Source organism: Arvicola amphibius, chromosome 9 (assembly GCF_903992535.2).
Source record: "Arvicola amphibius chromosome 9, mArvAmp1.2, whole genome shotgun sequence".
In the NCBI taxonomy this organism is placed as follows: Eukaryota; Metazoa; Chordata; class Mammalia; order Rodentia; family Cricetidae; genus Arvicola; species Arvicola amphibius.
In genome coordinates, this window is record NC_052055.2 from 79794716 (window position 1) to 79819358 (window position 24643).

Sequence of the window (24643 nt, forward strand, 5' to 3'; positions counted from 1 at the left end):
CAATGAATGACTAGCCTCGTCACACTAGCAGCAACTGTCAGTGTGCACACATGTTTTAAAAAAATCACAGTGGGAAAGAATATGAGAATGAGTGTATGTGTGGGAAAAAAAGGAAAATAGGTTCTTGAACCTACAATTTTACCTCCCACTCTTTTTTTCTTTCAAATGTGTACACAGACAGTATTTATAATAACTCATCCCCTTGAGGCCAACATGGCCTATGCGGATATCAGACTTGTTCAACAAATAATTAATGGAAGGTCTGTGAATACTGTTCTACGTGTTCTCGAAGAGCACACTCAGCATCCGGAGCATGGTAATTTCTAAGGGAAATACATGTGATGCATATTTATGTGAACACGAATTTCTTTGGTTGTAATAGATAAGGGAAATACTACATTGTTCATAGTCCATAGTTAAATAATGTATACCTCTTAATTTGTTTTTATAAATGGTTCCTCAAACACTCCATGTTAGCCTCAAGCTGAGTAATGCTGACTCTGGGCTTCTGATCGCCTTCCTCCTCCGCACAAGTGCTGTGATCACGGGCATGCCTCAATCCACATGGCTGAAATTCTACCACTTCTGGAACAGATTTTCATTATGGTTTATGAAAACAGACTGCTTTCTGGGATAATAACTTAGCAATTCAATTGTGTAGGCTTCTCTGTGTGTTTTCCCTGAGCTACTAAAGTGGTCCAGTGTTGCTCAATTTCTCATCTATCTTGGGAACATGAGACTAAACATTTCGATGAGATTCAGAAGACAATGATAAACCAATTTAGCACACGACATAAAAAGGAAATTTCACCAAAATGTATAAATGTGATTTAGTTAAATAATTGGTAAGACATAGCAGTAAATTCTAGTTATTTAAACAGTAGCCAATGCCATAAAGCGTTACTCATTTAATCCTGCCTTAGGATCATCTGTTCCTCATTTGGAAAGTTGTGTGTATTTATTCTAATACTTAAGGAAACACTACCCAGAAATACCAGTTTGGCTATCCTGTACAATCTTTTAGTCCTGATATTTATTTTTCCAGTTTTGGGCTATTTATATTTTATTTTTATTTTGTGCATATGTGTGTTTTGCCTGCATGCATGAATGCGTTCCCCATGCCTAATGTTTATAATGACACCAGAAGGAGCCAAAGTCCGTAAAAGTGGAGGTAGAGACATACATGGGGCAGCATGTGGGTCTGGGAACTGACCGGGTCTTCTAAGAAAGCAGCAAGGTTTATTACCCGTGCAACCATTTCTCCAGCCACTGGTCCTGATCTTCTCTCAGTGCTTCATTGTCAAGCCTTGTTAGACCATTGTGAATTCTGAAGTATCAATGAAATGGCAAACAGTTTGATATTATATTTAGAATTGCACTACTTTCCATCAAAACGAGTGAGGATGATGGTATAAATTTGCAATCCAGGAACTCTGAAGACACAGTGAGAAAAACTGCAGGTTAGACAAGAGACTTGCATACTCACAAAGACTTGGCCTTGAAAACAAACAAACTCCAGAGGAAACTAATTAGAAGATTGTGTAGGTGTGTGCATGTGTGTTAGCCTGTACAGGGAGGCCAGAAGACAATCTTAGTGCCATTACTCAGCTGCTTTACACGTTGTTTTATAAGACAAGTTCTCTCTCCGGTGTAAAGCCCACCACACAGCTCATGCTGACCAGCCTGAGTGTCAGCTATCCACCTGTCTCTGCCTCCCTAGAGCTGGGATGACAACCAGGCATCACCACAGCTGGACTTTGTACAAGAGTTCCAGAGATCAAACTAAGGTCCCCATGCCCAACAAGCACTTTACCAACAGACCTATCTCCCCAGTTATAAATCAGACCTTCAACAAAATTTCTGGGTCTCCTGGATAGTCTGTGAACAAAAAGGGTTTCAAACTTGGGTCTGCCTATGTGTAAGATCTGTTGATTTTACAATGATCTTTCTTCCTTCCCTCCCTCCCTCCCTCCCTCCCTCCTTCCCTCCATCCCTCCCTCCCTCCCTCCCTTCCTCCCTCCCTCCCTCCCTTCCTTTCCCATCCCTCATCTCCTCTGATTACTTATAAAATTATAACAAAATAAAAATCCATGTATGTGTGTGTATGTGTGTGTGTGTTGTGTGTGTGTGTTGTGTGTATGTGTTGTGTGTGTGTATTGAATGCATGATGTGTGTACATGTTTCAGTGTGGGTGCTACATACAACAGAGCTCATGGGAAAGTAAGAGCAGAACCTTGGATGTCAGTCCTGGCCTTCAGCCTTCGTTTCTGTTCCTCAAAGATGCCTGAGACAGACTAACTGGTTTGTGTGCTCCCAGAGATTTTTCTTGTCTCTGCCACCCATCTTGGTGTCAAGCACTGAAATTAAAAACATGAACAATCACGCTGGCTTTCATGTGAAATGACGATTAGAGCTCACACTTTCACAGAAATTGTTTTACCCACTGAGCTATCTCCAATCTCCACAGGCCCAGTACCAATATTTTTAGATTTATCAGAATGAACAAGCAAAGAATGTATTTCTTGACTATACCACTAAAGCTGCTATACAGGTCAGCCGCAAAGGGGACCCATAACTTGTCTCCATTGGTCTCGTTGAGAAACAAACAAAAAAACAAACAAACTTTTGGAGCCATTGCCCTGGAAGTTTGTAAATACATTATGGAAATATATTTTCTTCTCTTTTTTTCTAATTTAAAAACATTATTTATTTTATGTCCCAACCACAGTTTCCCCACTTCCTCTCATTCCAGCCCCTTCCCTCACCTCCCATCTGTTACCCCCATACACTCTTCCTCCACTTTATTTTCAGAAAAATGCAGGTCTTCCATGGATATCAACAAAACATTGCATATCAAGTTGCAGTAAGACTAAGCACTTCTTCTTGTATGAAGGCTGGGCAAGGCAACCCAGTATGAGGAGTTGAGTACAGAAATCCAGCAGAAGAGTTAGAGTCAGCCCCTCTTCCCACTGTTAGGAGTCCCAAGAGAAGACCAAGTCACACAACTGTCATATATATGCAGAGGACCTAGGTCAGTCCTATGCTAGCTCCCTGGTTGTTGGTTGAGTCTCTATGAGCTCCAATGAACTCAAATTAGTTGATTCTATGGGTTTTCTTATGATGTTCTTGACCCCTCTGGCTCCTACAATCCTTCCTCCCTCTCTTCAGCAAGATTCCCTGAGTGCCTCCTAATGTTTGGCTGTGGGTTTCTGCGTCTGTTTCCACCAGTTGCTGGATGAAGCCTCTCTGATAACTATTGGACTAGTTTATGAGTATAGCAGACATCATTCCACTGACATGTTTTGCTTTCTCCTATCATGTTTGGTTCTATCCTAGGTATCTGGGACATCCAGCCTCTGGGTCCTGATGTTCCAGGATGTGTCAGGAGTGGGTTCCCTCTCATGACATGGGTCTCGGGCTGGACCAGTCATTGGTGGACATTCCCACAATCTCTGTGCCAGGTGGCCTCATTTATGTCTAACCAAGCCTTAGGGTGACAGAAGACCAACTGGGCACCTTGTTCCACATGGATTCTAAAGTGAACAAGTCATGATCAGTTTTTATTCTGACCATTAGAACCTAGCAAAGTTCTTGGCAATCCTTTGTGTGATGAGTCTACATGTAACAGCCAGGGAAATGGATGGGAGGACAAGCCCTAGTTGTCACTTTACCCGACGCTGAGTGCTGCGAAGACATGATCTCTGCAGTTGATTCTTTACAGTATTGCTTTTTTAAACTCTTTTTTATTATTCTTTTTATTGAGCTATATATATTTTTCTCTGCTCACCTCTCTTCCTCCCCCATCCCTTTCTACCCCCTCCTATGAGCCCCATACTCCCGATTTACCAGGAGAGCTTGTCGTGTTCTACTTCCCATGTAGATCCATGAGGGACATACATGTTTTCTTCTTACTTCAAGTTTGTTTCTAGGCACTAGTACAGTTAGAAATGAGACCATGTAATATGTAGCCTGGTGGCATATTATCTGAGTAGGCATATATTGGGGTTTTTCAACACAATTTTATTTAAAGATTCAAATACCAGAAAATGAAAAATTCATGTTATAGTTACTGATGAAGATTGTCTTTTGGAGATGTGAGGAAAATAACATTAACTACAAGAGGAAATAAAATAACAAGTGAAGAAAACTTATACTTTGATTATTAGAATTATAAAAATATGTCTTACAGCCTTCCAAATTCACTGTTTATGATGATTAGGTCTGATCCATATGGAAGGCTTTACATGTTATTAAAAAGGTTGATATGCCAAATATTATTTATAATGTAGCTAAGAAAACACATACTACTAGTAAAAATACAAATAGGGAAAAGAAATGAAAGAATTGATGCTTTACTTTTAAAAATCACAATTAATCATTAAATCAGCTTATTTTGTACTATAAACTATTTATGAAATAATTTTCAATTTTACTCTATTTTTCATTTGCAAAGTTAAAACAATCCTAAAGTAGTTCTTTCTTTGAAAAATCATAATTATAATAACCCCCAAAGTACAAAAATCTTCACATAAGAAATGCATTATGTTAGCCCTTAAAGGTTTTGGAATTTTTACCTGTGTATTAAGACAATGAAAATTATAATGTACAAAACCAGATAAATTCCAGCTGAATCTCAACACCCTTTAATTCTCTAGAAAGGCTTCCAGAAGAGGCACTGCCTTCAAATTGAGAACTGCAAAGAAGAGTCATGTATGTGGGAGACAATGTGTAGGGCTGATAACAAAGACAGCAAACTCTAGCTGCAAACTAGTCAACCAGCAGCCCTAGCACGCAATGTGAAGCAAGGTGCCACAGGCTTTTTCTCTTCCCCTAGTGCTTCCTAGTAGGATGTGCTCATGGACTGCTGATAAGCAGACAGCAGGAACCAGGATTTGGGTGCTGCTTTACCAGTTTCTACTTAGAAAGATTGGGCAGTAGTCATTGGACCAAAAACTGGCAAAAAAAATTTACTACCTTCCCCTTATAGCCTTTAGGGTTTCCATGGGAATTCTGTCTATATTAGCCTTGGCAGAGGCTTGTTGCTATTTTCAGAGAATCTGAAAGTAACTAAGAAAGCCTTTCACTTTTATTCCAAAGCTGAACTGTATCTACGTTGACCGGCCCCTCACCCCACACACACTCACAGAAATACTTCTGAGAAACCAACAGTATTCAGCTTTAGCTTTGGTATGACTCCAAATCAAAAGCCAAGGCATCAACTCTTCTCTCACATTGTTCAGGTGCTGACAGCCCTGTCTCTTTAATTAGCTGTAATTGCTCTTAAAATTTTACCCAGGAGGCCATGCTAGACTGTCTTTTAGATGTAATTGCAGAACACTAATAGAGTTCTTCCCCTAGAGCCTTTTCCGGTACTTCATGAATTGGTGGACTTGGTTTATTAGTGAAAGTCACAAACTACAGGCAAAGCCCAGCAGTCACACATCCTCATCATGGGGAGAAATCCTGTCTTCTGGAAAGTACTTCTTTTTTCCATATCATTCCTTCAAGAGCTCTGTATTATATTGGGACAGATGTATTGAGTGTTTCTGCATGTTCTGTTCAGTAATATCTGCATTTTTCGTCCAATTTCTTCCCTTTTCTTATATTTTATTTGACAAAAATTCTTCACTTTAAAAAAAGGATGGCTAGGTAAGGCCTGTGTATCTGAATATGTAAAGAATTATTCCTTTATTATTAATATAAGTAGCTAATTATACTATTTAAAAGTAATTGGTTACTTTAATTTGACTGAAATATTTAACGCTCACTTCTCAGTGATTTTTAAATATTCTCTTTAGTTATGTCCAGTTAGCTGGTTTCTCTTGCGGATTACATTCATCTCTTAAGCAGTAGGTGATTAACACAGTAACAATTATATTTTCGTTCAAAACATGATGTTTTACAAATGTAGGAGAGATGGGCTGGGATTAAACTGTGTAAACCAGGAGGCATGACTTTCTACACATTGGTATAATACAATACTCTATGTATAGACACATGAGATCTGGGCAATGAAGGCCTCTACTAGAAACACGTTCTGGAATATTCTATATGATCCTGATTAAAAGCTAAGCAATTCTTTTTAAAAGAGCCAGTCTATAGTATGAAGCTGAGCTTATATATAGTTCTCCTTAGCCATAGCCAAAATCAATTTGAATTGATCATTCTTTTTTCTACCAAATAACCTTTTAATAATAATGTGAGTGACCAAGAGTTAGAAAGCATTGTAGATACCATTTATTTGTTAAAATGAATAGATCACAGTCTCTGCATTTAAACAACATTGCTTTAGTTTCATGGAAGAATGTCTGCACGGAGGTCATTATTCTCCTAAGGTATTGGATTCCATGCAGCTCTCAGTGTGTCTCATTAATGAGTTTCTGGTTGCACAAACAGGGTTAGTATCTGAAATAGGAGAAAATGTGGTGTCTATGTTTTGCTTTGGTTTTAGGTTGTTTTGTCTAATATAAAGTTCTTGAAAGTCAAAGATCTCTTTTTCTCACTTTTAGCTTTCTAGGTTAAATAAATTCACTTGTGATTGTTCATTGAGATTTCTGTTTATTTTGTTTGATTTTTTAGTAATCATATCTTAATGATAGTAACTTAAGATCAAGCATATTAGAAGGAATGCCAGGTCAGACAAGACTTTAACTTAACCTGACATGCATTCTTGCTACAGACAAAAGGTTGGTTATATGTTACAATGACAAAATAATGTGTGTATGTATGTATGTATCTCGAATAAATGAACAGTCAAAGGTTAGTTCAGGCACTTAGTACAATTTTAAAAAGAGTATTATAAACCAGTATCTCTGACAAAATTAGTTATAAAAATACTCTTAAAATATTAAGAAATTGAATTAATCAAACATAGAAAGGTTTTTATAGTATTATTAAGTTGATTTTTTTACCCAGAGTTTAACAAGTAAAAGTATAAAATTGCAATACATTACATTAACATAAAGTTAAAAGTTAAAGTATCATGTGACTATCTTATTAAGTGCAAAGAAAGAAACTCATAGAATTCAATACTCCTTCATGGTGAAAGTCTTGAGAAATTATGAAATAGAAAGATAATATGTAATCATGATAAAGCCTTTCTATGACAAACCTAGAGTCACTCTCATACTAAGTGGAAAAAATCCTTAGTGTTTACAGTAAGGGATAAGAGAAGAATGTGAACTCACACTGCTCATATTTAATATACTTTAGCAAGATTTAGAAACCTTAGCAAGATTAATTAAAGAGAAAGAAATAATGACATAAAGATAGAAAAGAGGAAATCTAATTTATTCCCATGACAGATTATATTATTCACTACTTAGAAGAGCCAAAAGACTGTTTAAGCTGAAAGATGAATCCAGTAAGGTAGCAGGATACAAAATCAGCACACAAAGATCAGTACTGCTTCAGGGTTGACCACTTTGTATTAGACAACCCAGAATGGTACTCATCCCTAGGAGAGGCTAATTAATGTTCCTTCCAGAAGTCATCAGAAGCCAGTAATTCTGTGGCTAGTAGTGGGACCCTGTGAAAATTGTATATTACACACACACACACACACACACACACACACACACACACACACACTTGGGTTAATAACATTGAAAGTAACTTCCTTGTTTTCTTTCGCTCTTGGGAATATATTAAAGCAAGTGTTCGACCCTTTTGTGCAGCTTCCATCACCCCATCTTATACGCAAGCTTCCTTCCTCCTCCTCCGGTGTCTAGCAGCTTTATTGATGTGGCAAATGCCTTTAATCTCAGTACTTGGGAGGCAAAGGCAGGTAGATCTCTGTGAGTTCCAGGCCAGAAAGGACAATACTATGAGACCCTATTTAAATAAATAAAGACATTATGTAAAAATTAAAAATAAAGCAAGTGTTATTTTTCCAGTTATTTAATTTCTTCATAGAAGAACATTTTACAAATAAAATAATAAATGTACAGAAATGAAAGGTGCATATATTTTTCCCATGATGCCTTCCGTACTACTGACTGGATGATATTTATGAAAGATTTTTCTGAGGGTGACTCACTTGGGAAATTATGTATTATCCTTCACTGTTGTTACAATATGAAGTGACTACATTTTTTTTTCACCAAATGGCTGACTTGTGATTATGTCACGTAAAAAACTCCATTTTAATTCTTTATTTTATTCCATCTAGTTTCTTTTCATATACGTAGAAATATGTTGCACATTTAGGATGCAAATTTATTAAACAGTTGGAATTATTTGAGATGACCATTTTTAAAAAGCGAACAAACAAATGCCATCAGTTTTGGAGAGGTCTCCTTAAAAGCAGAGTTTGCAATCAGGAATGGTTATTTATCAGTGAATTACTTAATGAAAAGATTTTACTAGGATACATAATTAAGATCAAGTTAGTGGATGTTCTGCATACTTTTGCTGCCAGTTTCACACTGCTGGAATCTAAGATCAGATTGGCCTGTGGAACACTGTTTGATTTCTGTTTGGTATAGGAAGGTTCAGCCCATATGACTGGTACCATCCCTGGGAAGGGTGGTCCCGGGGCCAGAAAGGAAGCAGGTCCTGGGAAGAAGGCAGTAAGTAATATTCTTAAAGTTCCTGCTTTGAATGAGTGCCTTGGCTTCCCTCCAGGATGGGTTATGACCACAAGCTGAAGTCAACCCTCTCTTCCCCAAGATGCTTTTTGTAAGTGTTTTATTGTATTAACAGAAAAAGACTGAATTAGCACAAAAAGCCAAGACTTAGCTCTATTCTTTTTGGCTACCCACTAAGTTATGAAGATATTGAAATACAATAGAGCTAACTACTTTCACTCATTTTTACTCCTAGATTCATTCATTTTAGACAAGAAATTTTAGTGTAGTAAGATTTTTACAACACAATGTCTATTCTTGTCTAAATCATATAGAATGCCTTTCATGCCTTCTCAGATATGACTTCAATTTCTGTTTTCATTTATATTTTTAATATATTAGTTTTTCTGTTCTGAACCCAAGTCGCACCCAACAGTGCACTACCTAAACTCAATTTGCACTTTTCTTAATGCAGGCCTTGGATCACACGGTACTGTCTCCCTGAGATTGCCTTCTTTCAAATGCATTGCCTTTCACTCTAAATCTGAACCCAAAGGCTATTTTTAAATCCCCTCTCTGTTTCTCCAACATTACCACCCTTTTGAATAACCTTTCTTAAAATTAAAGCTAATTTTAGACAGGTTTTCCTGTTCAGCAAATACAAGCAACTTAACGCTAGGAGCCATCTCTTTGCCATATTTTGTACCTTATTACTAGTTCAATTTACATAAAAATCCCAAAGAATATCTTGGGTCAACTGGAGGAATTAGGAGGTAATTTATTTTCAAATTACATAAAATGATGAAATGCACTAAAAATATGTTGAAGAAATGAAAATTTAAAAGTCTTAAATAGGGATAGAGGTTTGGCTCAGCAGTTAAAAGTTCTTGTTCTTGCATATGACCAGGTTCAGTGCCCAGCCCCTATGTAGTGGTTCACAATGATCTGTAACTCCATTTCCAGGGAATTGACATCCTCTTCCAACATCCACAGGTACTAGATATGCATATGAGCACATATATACATACATACAGCCAAAATAGTCATGCACTTAATTTTTAAAATCTTTAATCATAATAGTTCTTTTTATTTTATTATTATTATTATTTTTTTTTTTTTTTTGGTTTTTCGAGACAGGGTTTCTCTGCAGCTTTTTTAGAGCCTGTCCTGGAACTAGCTCTTGTAGACCAGGCTGGCCTCGAACTCACAGAGATCCGCCTGCCTCTGCCTCCCGAATAGTTCTTTTTAGAATAACATCAATGGAGATTGACATCCTCTTCTGATATCCACAGGTACTAAGTATGCACATATATACATACAGGCAAAATATTCATGCACTTAATTTTTAAAATCTTTAATAATCATAGTTCTATTTAGAATGACACCAATGTATCATACAAAGGTAGATTTGAGCACACAGCATGACATTCTGAAATGCCTGTGATGTCCTATTTTGTAAGCCCATTTGGGACCCTTCTCCTCCTGGGCTGCCTTGCCCAGCCTTGATGTGAGGGTTTGCGCCTGGTCTAACTGTATCTTGTACTGTGTCAGTTGACATTCCTGGGAAGCTTACTCTTGTCTGGGGGGTAGACACAAGGGGGGGGGGGGAGTGGATCTGGGGTAGGGATGAGGTGGAGGTGGCTGGGCAGAGTGGAGGGAGGAGGAAGTTGTCAGGATGTATTGTATTAGAGAAGACTAAATTTAAAAAAGTAAAAAAATGTACTTAAAAGCATCATTTTATGCCTATGACATCAAAATTAAATTTCTTTTAAAAAGCGATCAATATTAGAACTCTCATCATTTTTAAACCTCAGTCTATGTCCAAAATACACTGTCACTGGTTTTAAGGCTTACTAAATTAATATATTGATAAGTCATTAAGAGTTACCTTGCCTAAGTGAACTTTTAATTAGCCCCGCGGATCAAAATCTATTGTTTTGAATTATAATTGTTTTAATCTTAATACTAAATCTCAAAATGAAATTGAAGTAGCTGTCTAGGAACCCTTTACGTCTAACTAATTGGTATTATCTGATCTCATAGGACATTGGGATAGGCATGTGAAGCACATTTGGACTAAAAAACACCAGGGAAATAACCAAGTTTCCCATGAATCACACTGTGATAGGTTACTTGCTTCTTTATCATTTAAGTCTGTGGATTTATAAAAGGTGTATAAAATTCGCTATGTGTCATTTGGATAGCATTTTGACATCAAGATACACCAGCTGAACTTTTGCAAAATTTAAAGTTAAGTTCATTTGCATTTGAAAATTGTAAACAATGACATAATACTGAGTTTTCAAAAACTACTTTTGCTTCTCCCCCCCTCCACTGTGTGATTATTTCAATCATAACATGGCCCACGAATGGCATATAATTCCCTGACAAGCTACACTGTTTATATTTTACTTTTAATTAGATAATGCTATGAGAAGGAAACACAAATGTGGGAACATCATGTTTAAAAGCCACCCCACATTGATGGCATACATGGAAATAAAAATGTCTTTTAAAATATTGTCAGTGACACTTCAAGGCAAGGTTATTTCCCATGTGGGCTATTTACGCCTCATGTTTTTCCATCCACCTACCTGTGACTGAACTATTTCCCTGAATGTTTTCTGTGAATGGAAAGCCAGGCATGGCAGGAGAAATAAAGTGGGATGAAGTTCAAGTCTTTCCTTTTGACTATTCGTAAGCAACTGTCGGACATGGGTCACTGTGGGATTTAACTGCAGCTATTACCTAAGTTGAAATGTACTAATGAGTAACGTACTAATGAGTTACTAATGATATTGGTTTGTCTACATCATCCCATGGCTGGGGTAGCTGAGAGTAAGCGACCAATCTAAGGATCCCGAAGCATTGTGCCAAGAGGAAATAAATAATTCCTACCCTCAGCTGAAAAACAAATTGTGGAAAATACCTTATAACCAGGTGGCCTTAAGTATGTAATAAACATCATTTTCTAATTAGCCCGGTAAATTGACATTCTGTCTATACTTTTAACAGAACCTCAATCTCAATACCGGAGCACATTGTTAAGTGAAAATTGCTGGAGTGTTGAGAATTCCTTGTGTAGTTTATGGAAACATCTCAATAGTAAGAGTCTGTGACGGCAGTGAACGGGGAAAAGAAATACGAGGAGCGCAAAAGCAAATGTGTAATTTAGAGCTTGTTCAGGGTCCAAGAGTTAACTCCCTTTCTTGAAGAAAGTTGAGTCATGGGCAAACCACAGGTGGTCAGGGAGTGGGAAAACCAAGGCACATCTGTTTCCCATTAAAGCAGCCGGTGCCCTTCTAGAGCCCTTACGTTTTCTGAATGAAATACATTCATGTGTGAACATGTCAGAGCGGGTGCAGGAAAAACACTCATTCTCCCTGGCACAGCATGCCGTTGCCCTCAGTCTAAATGCGAGCCCTAGGCCTTGTTGCCCATCTGAGGAGGATTCTCCTGCTAAGCCTGCGGCGGGAACAGAGATGAGTTTTCTTACAACAGTGCCCTCAGTGATGAAAAAAAAACCCCAACTCTTTACAAGATTAAGGAAAACAGCCTGATTTAATGAGATTTTTTTTTATTTACCCAAAGTCATTATTAAATACATTTCTAGTACCATCGTCATTGTTCTTGATGGAGACAGAAAGTGGCAAGAAATGTCCTTAACCAATAGGAAACAAGTATTAGCAATTAACATCCACCTCCCAACTATTACAACTCTACTTCAAGTCATGGGTGCTTCTCAAAGCCTAATAGGAATTCAGACCACTTGAGAAGTTTTGTTAAAAGTCAGATGCTGATTCAGTAAGCCTGGGGTGGGGGTTCAAGATCCTCATTTAAACGAGGCTTCCAAACAATGCCCAACAAGGTTTTATTATGTGTTTGAGTGTCTCAAAAAGAGGATCCTGGGGCCTGGTTTTAATAGGAAGGCTACTACAAGCAAGAAGCTAATACTGAAGCCAGTTTGAGTTCATCTTAAGTTGGTTCCATCTCTGACCCTATTTTTTTTTAATGACAGAAATATTTGTTTTTAAAAACAGGTTGCAATTTAAAAAATATATAATTTTAAATACAAATATAAATTAAAAACACTATCCATCAACTTTATCATAAACCACTTTCTCACTTCTATCTTCATTCTCCTTGCTCTCTCTTTTTAGGACATCTACATCTTAGAATCAGCCCACTTATGCCCAGTCCCCTTGCATATTTATTGTTCATATTGTGTCGTAGTTTCTCTGTTCTGTTGCTATGAAGAGATACCATGACCAAGTCGACTATTTTAAAAGAAAGTATTAAATTGGGGGCTTGCTTACAGTTTCAGAGGATTAGTACAGAATCGTCATGGCTGGGAGCAGGTGACAATCAGGCAAGCATGGCACTGAAACAGGGGCTGAGAACTTGCATCCTGATCTCCAAGCAGGGAGCAGATAAAGATGGAGATGGGACATGGCATGACCTTTAGAAACCTTAGAACTCAGCCCCAGTGACACACCTCCTCCAACAGGGCCATGCTTCCTAATCCTTCAAAAAACAGTCCACCTACTGGGAAACAAACATTTAAATACACGAGTCTGTGGAGGCGATTGTCATTTAAATCATCACAGTATGGAATAAGAGGGTTTTCTGATGTAGATTATTTTCTCCCCAAGTAAATTTTGATGTGATATGAAAACTCTCACTGAACTACAACTTGTGAGAATTGACTTTTCCCTAATTCATCTTCTACTTAAAGAATTTAAGAATATGTGAAAATAATTTTATTTATTTTATGAAATGCTCATGATATTGTAAGCAATTGAAAAACAGTGTAGGTGATACCTGAAGAGTTATTATATAGGACAACTTTCCAGGAATATTTTAAAGGCATTTCACAATTATAAGTAATTATTTTAAGAAAGATAATTCATGTTACATGTAGCTAATTTGGTTGCAACATTGCTGAGGACCATGATAATATGGCAGGATGTCACCGAATCTTGACTTAACATCTGGTGCTTTTGGATTTCAATAGATTATCCTTAATGATATTCTTTATTGTTTCCCCTTTTCTATACTCAAAACTATATTGATATTTTTTTAAAAAGATGAGGCCTTGAAATATGGCTTATATTTAAAGATAAGAAGCCTTTATCTATATACCCAAAGGAGCTGACTGAAGGGAAAAAGGAGAAAACAAGATCTAAGTTGTCTTGGCTGACATGATCAGGCCTTGTTTTTGTTCACCATGGCTTTAGATTGAGTTCAGTGACAACAGCCATTAGTATCTGTCAGCAAAGCCCTGACACAGGAGGGGGACAGTGACTCATCCTTGCTCACCAGCTTGTCTATTCTGGCACATCTGAACTGCCTCCAGTGCTTCGTGAACAAAGGTGATGTTTGACGAGTTTCACTAAGAAAACCGTGAGCAAGGGAAGGGCTAATACAGTAACCAGGTCTCAGGGTGAATGAACAGCATGATGACTTATCAATTCAGTGAAAATCAGCAGCCCAAGAAGAGGAGTCCAGAGAGATCGTGATTTACCTTTGGCTGTTTACAGAGTGCTTTTAACAGTAATTTATGGAATCCTACCAATTGATGATAAAGAGTTATAAAATACTCAATGATGCCATTACTAAATATTGAATTATACCCCTGAAGAAGCTGTGTGTTGCAGTTCTGACTCCAGGTACCTATGGATGGGAACATGTTTTAGAATTGAGAAGGGACTATACTGGGTTTTAGCAGTCACTAAATTCAGTAACTAGTGTCCTTATAAGGAAAGAGTGATTCGTAGTCAGGAATGCAGGCCCAGAGGAAAAGCAGCCTGGTGAGAGATAGATGAGAACCACAAGACAAAAGAATGTCACAGATTTCTAGAACCATCAGAAACAGGGGGAGGGGGCAACAAAGATCTTTCCTTTAGTCTGCAAAGGGAATACGACCTTCTGATTCCTCCTGATTTCAAATCTCTGGCCTCAAAGACTATGAAGAACAGGTGTCTATTGGTGGTTGCTGAGAGAGACACTTTTCTTTAGGGATGTGGTCTCTGGTAGGTTATTGTTGCCCCAGCAGGTGGTCCCATACTAATTGCCATTTGGTCAGCATTAACTCTATTTAGGAACAATCAAACTATATTATACTTGCATCTAAAATTTTCAAAGGATAAATAATGATGCAAAAAGAATGCACAACACAGGAACACTCCTATAGATGTAGGCTAAGGTTGGGAGAACTGTGGAAAATTGCTAGTATTCAAGTAGAATTGACTAACATTGACTTCTACCGCTAATAAACAGCAATCCTGCATAATCTCGGGAGCATCCTAGAAATTTCAAGTACTGTGAAAGTGCACAATCACTTGATTTAAGTATTTAGCCTGCTGTCAATCTGATAATATAACAGCTAACACTAAAGTGTCCAATTCAAGCAATTCATTAATTAGAGTCAATAAAAGAAGTATGAAGGAGGCAACAATTTCTTAATTAATATTCTAAATTGTTTTAGAGGATCATTTTATTTCATTTTATAGCTGGGTTACATCAGGCCATTTTCATGCGAGCATATGACACACTTTGAGCATAACACCCCATTAACCATTCGGCTTCCCCTTCTTGGCCCTCTCTTCCCTTTGTTCATTATATACTTCCACATCTACTCTCTGTCATCTGTGCATAGATGTCATAGTGAGCATCTGTTATCAATTAGACACACCGGGGAAGAGAGAAGCATCATTGAAGAATTGTTCCTATCAGATTGGCCTGTGGGTTTGTCTGTCTTAATTGCTAATTGATGTTGGAATGCCTAGTCCACTGTGCATGGTACCTTCTCTGGGTAGGTGGTTATGCTTGTATCAAAGCCATGGTGAAAAAGCCATGGCAAACAAGCCAGTAGGTAGCATTCCTCCATGGTCTCTGCTTCAGTTACAGTCTCAAGGTTCCTGCCTTAACCCCTGTTACGTCTTCCCTTGATGATGGACTGTAACCTATAAGGAGAAATAAATTCTTTCCTCCTCAAGTTGGCTTTAATTAATGTTTTATCACAGCAACAGAAAGCAAACTGGGACAATATATGAATTTATGTGACTACATAAAAACTAGGACCTGCAAATAAGAGAAAACACAAATATTTATCTTTCTGAAATTCACTGAATTTACTTAATAAGAATATCTCCAGTTCCACCCATTTCCCTGCAAATGCCATAACTCCATTCTTCATGACTGAAAATATAATATATATTATTTATATGTTGTATTATATATTTCCACAGTGGATATACTGTTCTACATTATTACCAGTATATAGAGCTCTCATTTGTCCATTCCCTTACCAACACTTGCTTTTCTTTTTCTTAATTTAAATAATTTTTGTTCATTTATTTTGCATATTTTTAAAATTTTAATGAGGAATTGCACACATAGAAACAGACAGATTTTCCAGAACTTCTTTTGTGGCTGGATTTTAAATGGCAAAGCATTAAGACAAAGTACAGTAGAAACTGAAGAACATGAAAGTTGTGTCATTAAAGGTCCTGATATTTAGAACAAAAACAACATAAATATCCTCATTATGAATAACCTAGATCAGCTGGGCAGTGGTGACACTTGAGAGGCAGAAGCAGGTAGTCTTAAGGAATTCGAGGCCAACCTGGTCAACAACGCAAGTTGCAGGACAGTCAGGGCTGTTATACAGAGAAAACATGTCTCAGAAAACAAAAATAAATAAATAAATAAATAAATAAAATAAATAAATTGCCCAGATCAAAATTTCTATGTTGAATACTACTTTTCCATATAATAGTTCATAATTTCTTCTAGATAAATTTATATCCCTTCCATTCTTCAATATTGTATTTAATTTTTAAAGTTTTTTTCTTCCTCATTTGCCTTTTTATGTATTTGGGGGGCACAGTACCATATAGCTCAGTAAGGCCTCAAATTCAGTAAATATCAAAGGATGCCTTTGAAATCTTGATCTGTCTTCCTCTACCTCCCAAGTGCTAAGATTACACACATGTATTACCATTCCAGGATTCCAATACTACCACTAACACACATTTCCCCAAATACTTTTCTTAGTCTGTAGGGTTCTTCTGAAATTCTGGTTTCTTAAAACACACACACTCTTTCTCTCACACACACAAACACACACACACCAGGCTTTCTAGTTTATTTCTATATTATGCTAGCTTTTATTTATATATCACTCACATTTTATTAAGAAAATAATAGTTTTAAGAAAATAATAGTGCATAGGAGGTGAAAAGATATTCTGATATTTTCTTTTTAAATGAAGATATCTCACCCTCTCAAACCTGGGCCTCAAACATCCATCATTTACAGTAGACAGTTGTTAATAATTCTCTCTTCCAATGCAAGGGAAAGATCATTTCCTCACTGGATTAATCTTGGAACTAATAGATAAGCAAGGCATTTAAACACCTGTGAGCATCACTTATCATAAGAAATAGGCCAGTTCTCCTTCCTTCCCAGACACCTGGCTAAAGGGCACATTCCTGTTGGCTCTGAACTTAGGTGTAGCCATGGGATTGACTTTGGGTAATGAATTGGAAACTCAGTTAGGGGCGTCATTGGTAACTAAAAGATTTAATTACCAGTGTGTGATCTGTCAGGACCTCTCCTCAGCCCAGATAAACCAGAAGCACCTGCTAACACGGAGTTTCCATTTGCATGGGTCTCACAGGGATCACCAAGAGCAAAGCTCCCTTCAAAGGGAGCATGAGATGTAGATGAGCTTGCAAATCCAGGAGGGAGTCACAGTCCCTGGGACTTGGGCTTTTTCTGCTGTGACTGCAGAGAAACTGAGTCTATCATGAGAGATTTAGTAATAAAAATTTACATCACACCCAACACTTTATTTTTATCTCATTTAATATGTTCAGCATGCTGGGGACAGCTCATGTTAGGATTATCAGCTCACCAAAGACAGGGAATGCTCAGCGGGAAAAGAGCACGCAAGACTGCACATCAGAAACTGAATCAGGGTCCAGTACTGTTTCTCTACTAAATTTCCCGAAACAGAAACAAAGTGAATTTGGGCACAGTCCTGGTAGCCTGCACAGGATGGAAAGCTTATTATTTCATAAGCTTGATTGGTTACTACAAATAATATTAACAAAACAAGACTGACAAATTGCCCTTACATTGGGTTTCAATTCATTATATTATAAAATGAAAATAATTTGTACTTATTGAATTTCATATTAAATTTAAAATTATGAAGCTATACAGTAGAGTTGCCTTAAACCCATTAAAGTTATATTAGCATAATTAAATTCAAGTTTAGTGATTAAAATAATAAAAATATTTCATCAAATGCATTATTTAGGCTATAAAATATTTTGTTATTTAGGTCTAATAATATTCAAGTTCATTACAAGTACTGAAAAGTTGTGTAGTTTATTTGTAATAATTTTATTTATACGGTAAAACTTTTATTTTTGACCCAAACTTTGGTCTTTATATTGTCTAAGTATTTAATGATTATAGTCACATTATCCAAGGTCAAGGGCCTATTTTATATTAAAATTGTTTAAAGTGGTTAAAATGATTAAAGAATTATGAAGAATATCAGGCAAAAGCTAACTGAGGAGCTATTAGAATAGATACTTTTTAGAGCAAGAAGATATTGGTTTGTTTCATCTTCAAGAGGACAGTTTACATGAATCATTTTATCTGCTGTTTTCCAGATTTCTTCGCGTTACACTCCAAGGTAGATGAAGACAGGCAGATGCTCACATGCCTCTTTGAAGACATCAGAACAGATGTGGGGCAAACGAGACGGTTGCATCCCGTTAAGTTTATTATGCTCATTTCTGCACTTGTACATCATTCCCAGGGCAAATTTCAACCCCAAGGGCATAGCCTCAAAGACCGCCACCGTGGTTCATTTCTAAATGTACCTGAAAGGGGTCAACACCATGCAGCTCATTAGGAGCACTGGTATTTAAATGAAAATATCATTGAGGTTAGGTGAATCTTTTATTGTACTTTATCTGAAAAATACTAACAAATTAGCATTGACGATATGTGAGTGTTGCATTATGTTTATATACAAACTACTCAGATTTCTTCCACACACCATATCATAGTTTGAACATCATTACTTTCTATATTAGACACTGAGATGAGATCTCATCTCCTGTAGGTTAGCTGATATAAACAGCAACACAATAGGAGCAGGGGAAAAATCATTTGTATGTGTGAGAACATTAGGCAAAACATTTACAACCCTTATGAACCTTGAAATCTATTTAGAACATTGCCTACAATAAATGCAGCTATTTATTTAAGATAAATAACACATTTTCGGCAACTCTTGAATTCTACAGCTTAAATATTCAAATTGCAATGGAGACGAAAGGGCTCTACCATCCCTTCATCCCTTGAAAGATTCTCCCTCTCTTTTCCCTAAAACAGTCATTCTGGAAGACTTGAGATACAAGTATAAGGTTCATCCCTATGTCAACCTGCAGAAGTTTCCCCAATGTATGAAAGTAAGAGAGAACCAGGGGGAGGTATAGGTTCAATAGCAGGGCATGAGGAGGGTAGGTAAGAAAAGGATACAGGGTTATGTCAGGCAGAAGTCTTTAAGCTGCTAGTATGAAGTGACCCCTAGATGTCACTCACTGGTAGATCACTTGCCTAGCATGTGAGTCACTCTGGCTTCCATCTGCATGGAAAAACAGAAGTGACTATGAAATCCCAGAAGAGAAGGAGGTGTATTCCAACATTAGGGGGCAGTGAAATTGGTTTCAATCTTCTAGTCACTATGCATTTTATGTTTTCCCATAACATATCCTTTTATGGGGATAGAGACTAGTTTTAGCAAATACACTAGTTCTTATTATTCTATGTGCATCTCTCTGCAAGGGTATGTACACAAGAGCTGGTTCTCTTCGAGGCTGGAGGCGTCCAGTTCACCAGAGCTACAGATGGTTGTTGTGAGTGCTGGGAATAAAAACCAGGGCCTTGGCAGAGAAGTAGTGTGACCTCTCATCCCTGAGCCATTTCTCCAGCTCTAGTTCTGTTCTTTCCTCCCTCCCTCCCTTCCTCCCTCCTTCCCTCCCTTCCTCTTTCCCTCCCTCCCTCCCTCCCTCCCTCCCTCCCTTCCTTTCTCTCTCCCTCCTTTCCTCCTTCCCTCCCTCCCTTCCTCTCTCCCTCCTTTCCTCCCTCCCTCCTTTCCTTCCTTCCTTTATCTGTAAGAGTTCTATAATTCATATTTCAGCTGGTTGACATAAAGATTTTTGTGTTGTGGGCTTACTGAATGTTTTTTTTCTGTTCTGATACACTTCAATATAAATTGCTTGGGAATGTAGAAATGTGGATTCCTTTTTAATGTAGCATTGGAAACCACACTTTGGTACATACCTAGGTGTTTGGCATGTCATGTAAGCATCAAGAATCCTTGCCAGAATAGATATTTGTATCTCTTTTATTTCAGATGAAGGAGTTTCACAGCTTGGCTACCAAAGGTGGTAGAATGTAAAGGGACATTGACTATTTATTCAATTATTACACAGTGTTTCCCCGGTTATTCATTATTTTCAGTAGGGTCAGAGACAATAAAAACATTATATGATCAAAGGTAACACTTTCAGTCTTAAGCATGGAACACCCTCTAAAAGACGATTTAATATACAATCTAGCATGCAAATTCAAACAGACTGAGTTCTAGCTCATGGCTGAGACAGATCTTAATATTATAATGACTAAACATGAATCCATTATAATCTCAGCTTCATTTACAGGTATCTAAAGTCAGCCTCACACTTTGATGCCCTTCTTCCAAAGAAAAAAGCCTTTTGCAGGGTTACTCTAGCACCAGGTTGATCATAATGCAATCTCCATTTGGGAGGGTTTTTTTTTTTTTTTTTTTTTTTTTTTTTTTTTTTGGTTTTTCGAGATAGGGTTTCTCTGTAGTTTCTAGAGCCTGTCCTGGAACTAGCTCTTATAGACCAGGCTGGCCTCGAACTCACAGAGATCCGCCTGCCTCTGCCTCCCGAGTGCTGGGATTAAAGGCGTGTGCCACCACTGCCCGGCCTAGTTGGGAGTTTTGTAATAGCCAAAATTCTTAGAACAATTCACTCATCCGTCACAGAAGTTCACGTGCGACAGCAATGATGTCACCATTAGAGGTAAAGGGTGTGGGCAGAGAGTAAGTGCCAACAGCCCTCAGCTACCTCAGCTGTTGGTGTAAAATGGAAAGAAAACAAACTTGATACATTATTCAACTCCAGTCTCTAGACTCTCCTTCCTTGCCTAATTATTCTGGGAAAGTCTTCATTCAATGTCTGATTCTCTACTCAGAATTTTCTGTTCACTGTACTGGATAATACAACTCCACTGTGAGTCTGTATCTTTAAGCATTTAACTCATCTGGCATCTCTTGGAATCTTTTATAAATGTCAAAAAATCGCCATGTGGGCTTGATCCTACGTTTGGAGTCTCATTTTAGCTTTACTGATTTGTAGCTCCCATCTTCAACTTGACAACTTCTGCAGAGTGCTTCAAAAATCTCCCCACACCACAGCTTCTCCTGGTCAATGTATCATCTTCAGAAACTTTTTAGTTACAAACAGGGAAGGCTCTCCCAACACACATTGATCTGGAAGCCACTTTGAGTTCCTTTCTTCTCAAAGGATTCAGGCATGGTATCTCAAAACATTCTTCATGAAGCTACTTCAGTAGTCTATCACCCGTCCCCTCATCCCCTGAGATCATGTTCTTATGAAACTTCTGAGTCCCTACCTTTGAAGTGGAAAATAAGAGGTGTTCATAAAATATTTTGAACCTAGAGTTATTGAATAAAAACCAGAGCAACTATAGTAGACATTATTATCCCCAGAAAGTATCAGAGCCTACTGAGATGGCATGATATTGCTATGATTAAAAATGTTGTGTGTGGGGGCAATGCTTTGCTAAGTACCTTGATTTCAATAAAGTGAGATCCTGGGAAGAAAATTTCAATGTCTCATATAAATGTACAATCTACAAACACCATGAACTAACACATTTACATTGGTTGTTGTCACTAAATGATTTATGGCTTAGCAATAAATAACTAATAGAACAGCCTACACTTAGAGCACTGTAAATATTCTAAAAATATATAAGTCAATTTTATTTTCTCACTTTATGGATTTGCGCTATATAAAGCAGCCTCTAGATGCTAAGAGTTCTTGGGACCATAAAATAGCGAAGATCTGCTGGGAGAATCAATAGATTCTCCATCCTAGCTCCTTGGCTCATGAACGCGCCATCTGCAGCCCTCTTGCTTTTTCTGATAGAGCAGCAAATTATTCAGAGAACCACAGTTTTCTTTCATTGTGGTGTGTATACAGGTGTCCTCTATTTTATCACTGTTGAGAAAGGTTAGGTTTGAACTAAAATATACACAAGAAGCAGAAGCCGAGTGTTTGCTTTGTGAGACGAAATTTTCAGAAACAATAGAAATGAGGCAGAGTGAAGCAGAATGAGAAGCTAGTGCCAAAGTCCTTGATACAATAGCATGTGGTGAACATGTGGACATGACTCCCATCACCGTATTTGTTGCCCCCCAAATGTGACAAACAACGTATTCAAATATAAAAATGATGTATCAACACTGTTAAATTTCCAGCACAGTTACATCATGGAATTTCATGATAAAAGACAGTATTTCTATAATGACAACAATTAGTCATAATTCTCATGTATGTTTTTAGTTCCTTTAAGAATACTTAAAGATGACTGGAGAGATAGATCAATAAGCGAAGTGTCTGCTTCAAAAGCATGATGACCAGCATTAGATATCCAGCCACCATGCAAAGCAAGGGTGCGCACTTGGAATCCCAGTTCTGGGGAAGCAGAGGCAGACAGACTTCTGGAACTCCCAGACTACTTGAAGTTTGTCTACTTGACAAACTTCAGGCCAGTGAAAGAACCAGTCTTAAAAAACAAGGTAGATGGCACTGAAACCTGACCTCTGGCCTCCACATGAACATGCATCCACCCATGCTTGTGTTCACAAAAGTACACAAATAAAAGCATAAAAATATTATCTAACAAATAAAATGCATCATCTGGGACAATTTGGGGTCACAACAAAGCTGATCAGAAAGTCTAGAGTTCCCATGTGCCCTATGTTCCTACAGATGTGCTGTATCATGCAGTAAGAAGACTTCGCCTAAAGGAAGCATTCAATGCAATGAATTGATGAACCTAGATTATCTTCCAACATCCATAGTTTATATCATGGTTTACTCCCCATGCAATGGTCTATAGGGTTCTAAACTGTACAATGCCATATCTCCAGCACTGTGGTATTAAATGCAGTGATTTCGCTGACAGGATCCTCTGTACTCTGGTGTTGCTGAAACCATGAATCTTTCTGTCTCCATAGGTTTGCCATTTCCAAAATGTCATATAGTTTGCAGACCTACAATATGTAGCCATTTAGATTTTCTACTTTCATTTAGTAAGGTATACTCAAGACCTCTTCTAGTCTTCTCTGAAATTAGTAGCTAATATTTTTATGTTAAATTTTTATCTGGTATAGTCTAATTTCATAGTCTAATAATTAGTTTCTTTGTATAAGTTTATATAGCATCAATTCCTTTTAAAAATATTATGCTCTATGTTAATGTATATTCCTGTTACTAAGGAAAGTAATATAGTAAATCAATACATAATAGAAAATGAAAATTAACAAAAATAAGATATTTAAGGATGATGTGTATTGAAAGTTTTATAAGGTTATCATAAAGTTTTGGATATATTAAAAAAGTTAATACTATATACTTAAAAATCTAAAGTATAATATTTTTAAATGTTTATAGTTACTTAAGGGATAATGTTATTTTACATCCTAAATGATCTAGATCTGATAGGGAACTCTCTAAGTATTGACAGTCATCCTGGCACATCCCCTTCAGGTCAATCAAGCCACAGGGACCTGAGGCTGTTTTGAATGGGGGTGGGGTGGGGTGGAAAGTAAGCTTCTTAAGTCCTTTCTTGGTAATAAACTGTTCTTTCCTGTAAGGTAGTATTTTCAGCATGTTTCATTCAGACTATGATTAGTGCATTTTATATTCTCTCTTTGTTTGTCTGACAGTCAATCTGTTGTTTTCCTCTACTTACCTCCCCTAAATAGAATCAATACATGTTTCATGAAAAAATACTCATGATATAATTACTGTAAAAATTTTAATTATAATAAGAAGTGTTGTTTAGTTTTTTTTGTTTTTTTGTTTTTTTTCCAGTTTATTTATTTTTTATTAAAAATTGCCATCTCCTCCCCTCCTCCTCCCTCTTCCCTCCCCTCCCCTCCACACACACCCCCACTCCCTCCCTCTCCAGGCCAAAGAGCCATCAGGGTTCTCTAAACTATGTTGAGTCCAAGGTCCTCCCAACTCCCTCCAGGTCCAGGAAGGTGAGCAACCAAACTGACAAGCCCGTACATGTCGTAGAGACCAAGCCCATCGCCATTGTCCTTGGCTCCTCGGTCAGCCTCCACCATCAGCCACTTTCAGAGAGTCCGATTTGGTCACATGTTCCATCAGTCCCATTCCAAGTGGACTTGGTGGTCTCCCATTAGTTCTGTCCTGCCGTCTCAGTGGGTGAACGCATCCCTCATGGTTCTGACTTTCTTTCTCATGATCTCTCTCCTTCTGCTCCTCATCTTGCATATCACCATAGAACCTTCACCTGGCATTGGATGGAGAAAATGACAGAGCCCCACATAGGAGCACCGGACTGAGCTCCCAAGGTCCCGATGAGGAGTAAAAGGAGGGAGATCATGAGCAAGGAAGTCAGGACCGTGAGGAGTGCGTTTACCCATTGAGACGGTGGGACAGATTTAACGGGAGACCACCAAATCCAGTTGGAATGGAACTGATGGAACAGGGGACCAAACCGGGCTCTCTGAATGTGGCTGACGGTGGAGGAGGACTGAGAAACCAAGGACAACGGCAATGAATGCGAACTCTACAGCATGGACGGGCTCACTGTGAGCCTTAACCTTCACCTGGCGATGGATGGAGATAGAGACAGAGCCCCACATTGGAGCACCGGACTGAGCTCCCAAAGTTCTGATG

The 24643-nt window shown here is 37.8% G+C and overlaps 1 protein-coding gene across 5 annotated transcripts in view; it reads right to left on the reverse strand.

Moving 5' to 3' along the window:
* Kcnq5 (potassium voltage-gated channel subfamily Q member 5) overlaps nucleotides 1-24643 on the reverse strand; it is a 519651-nt gene that overhangs the window by 391779 nt on the left and 103229 nt on the right. The window lies entirely within an intron of this gene.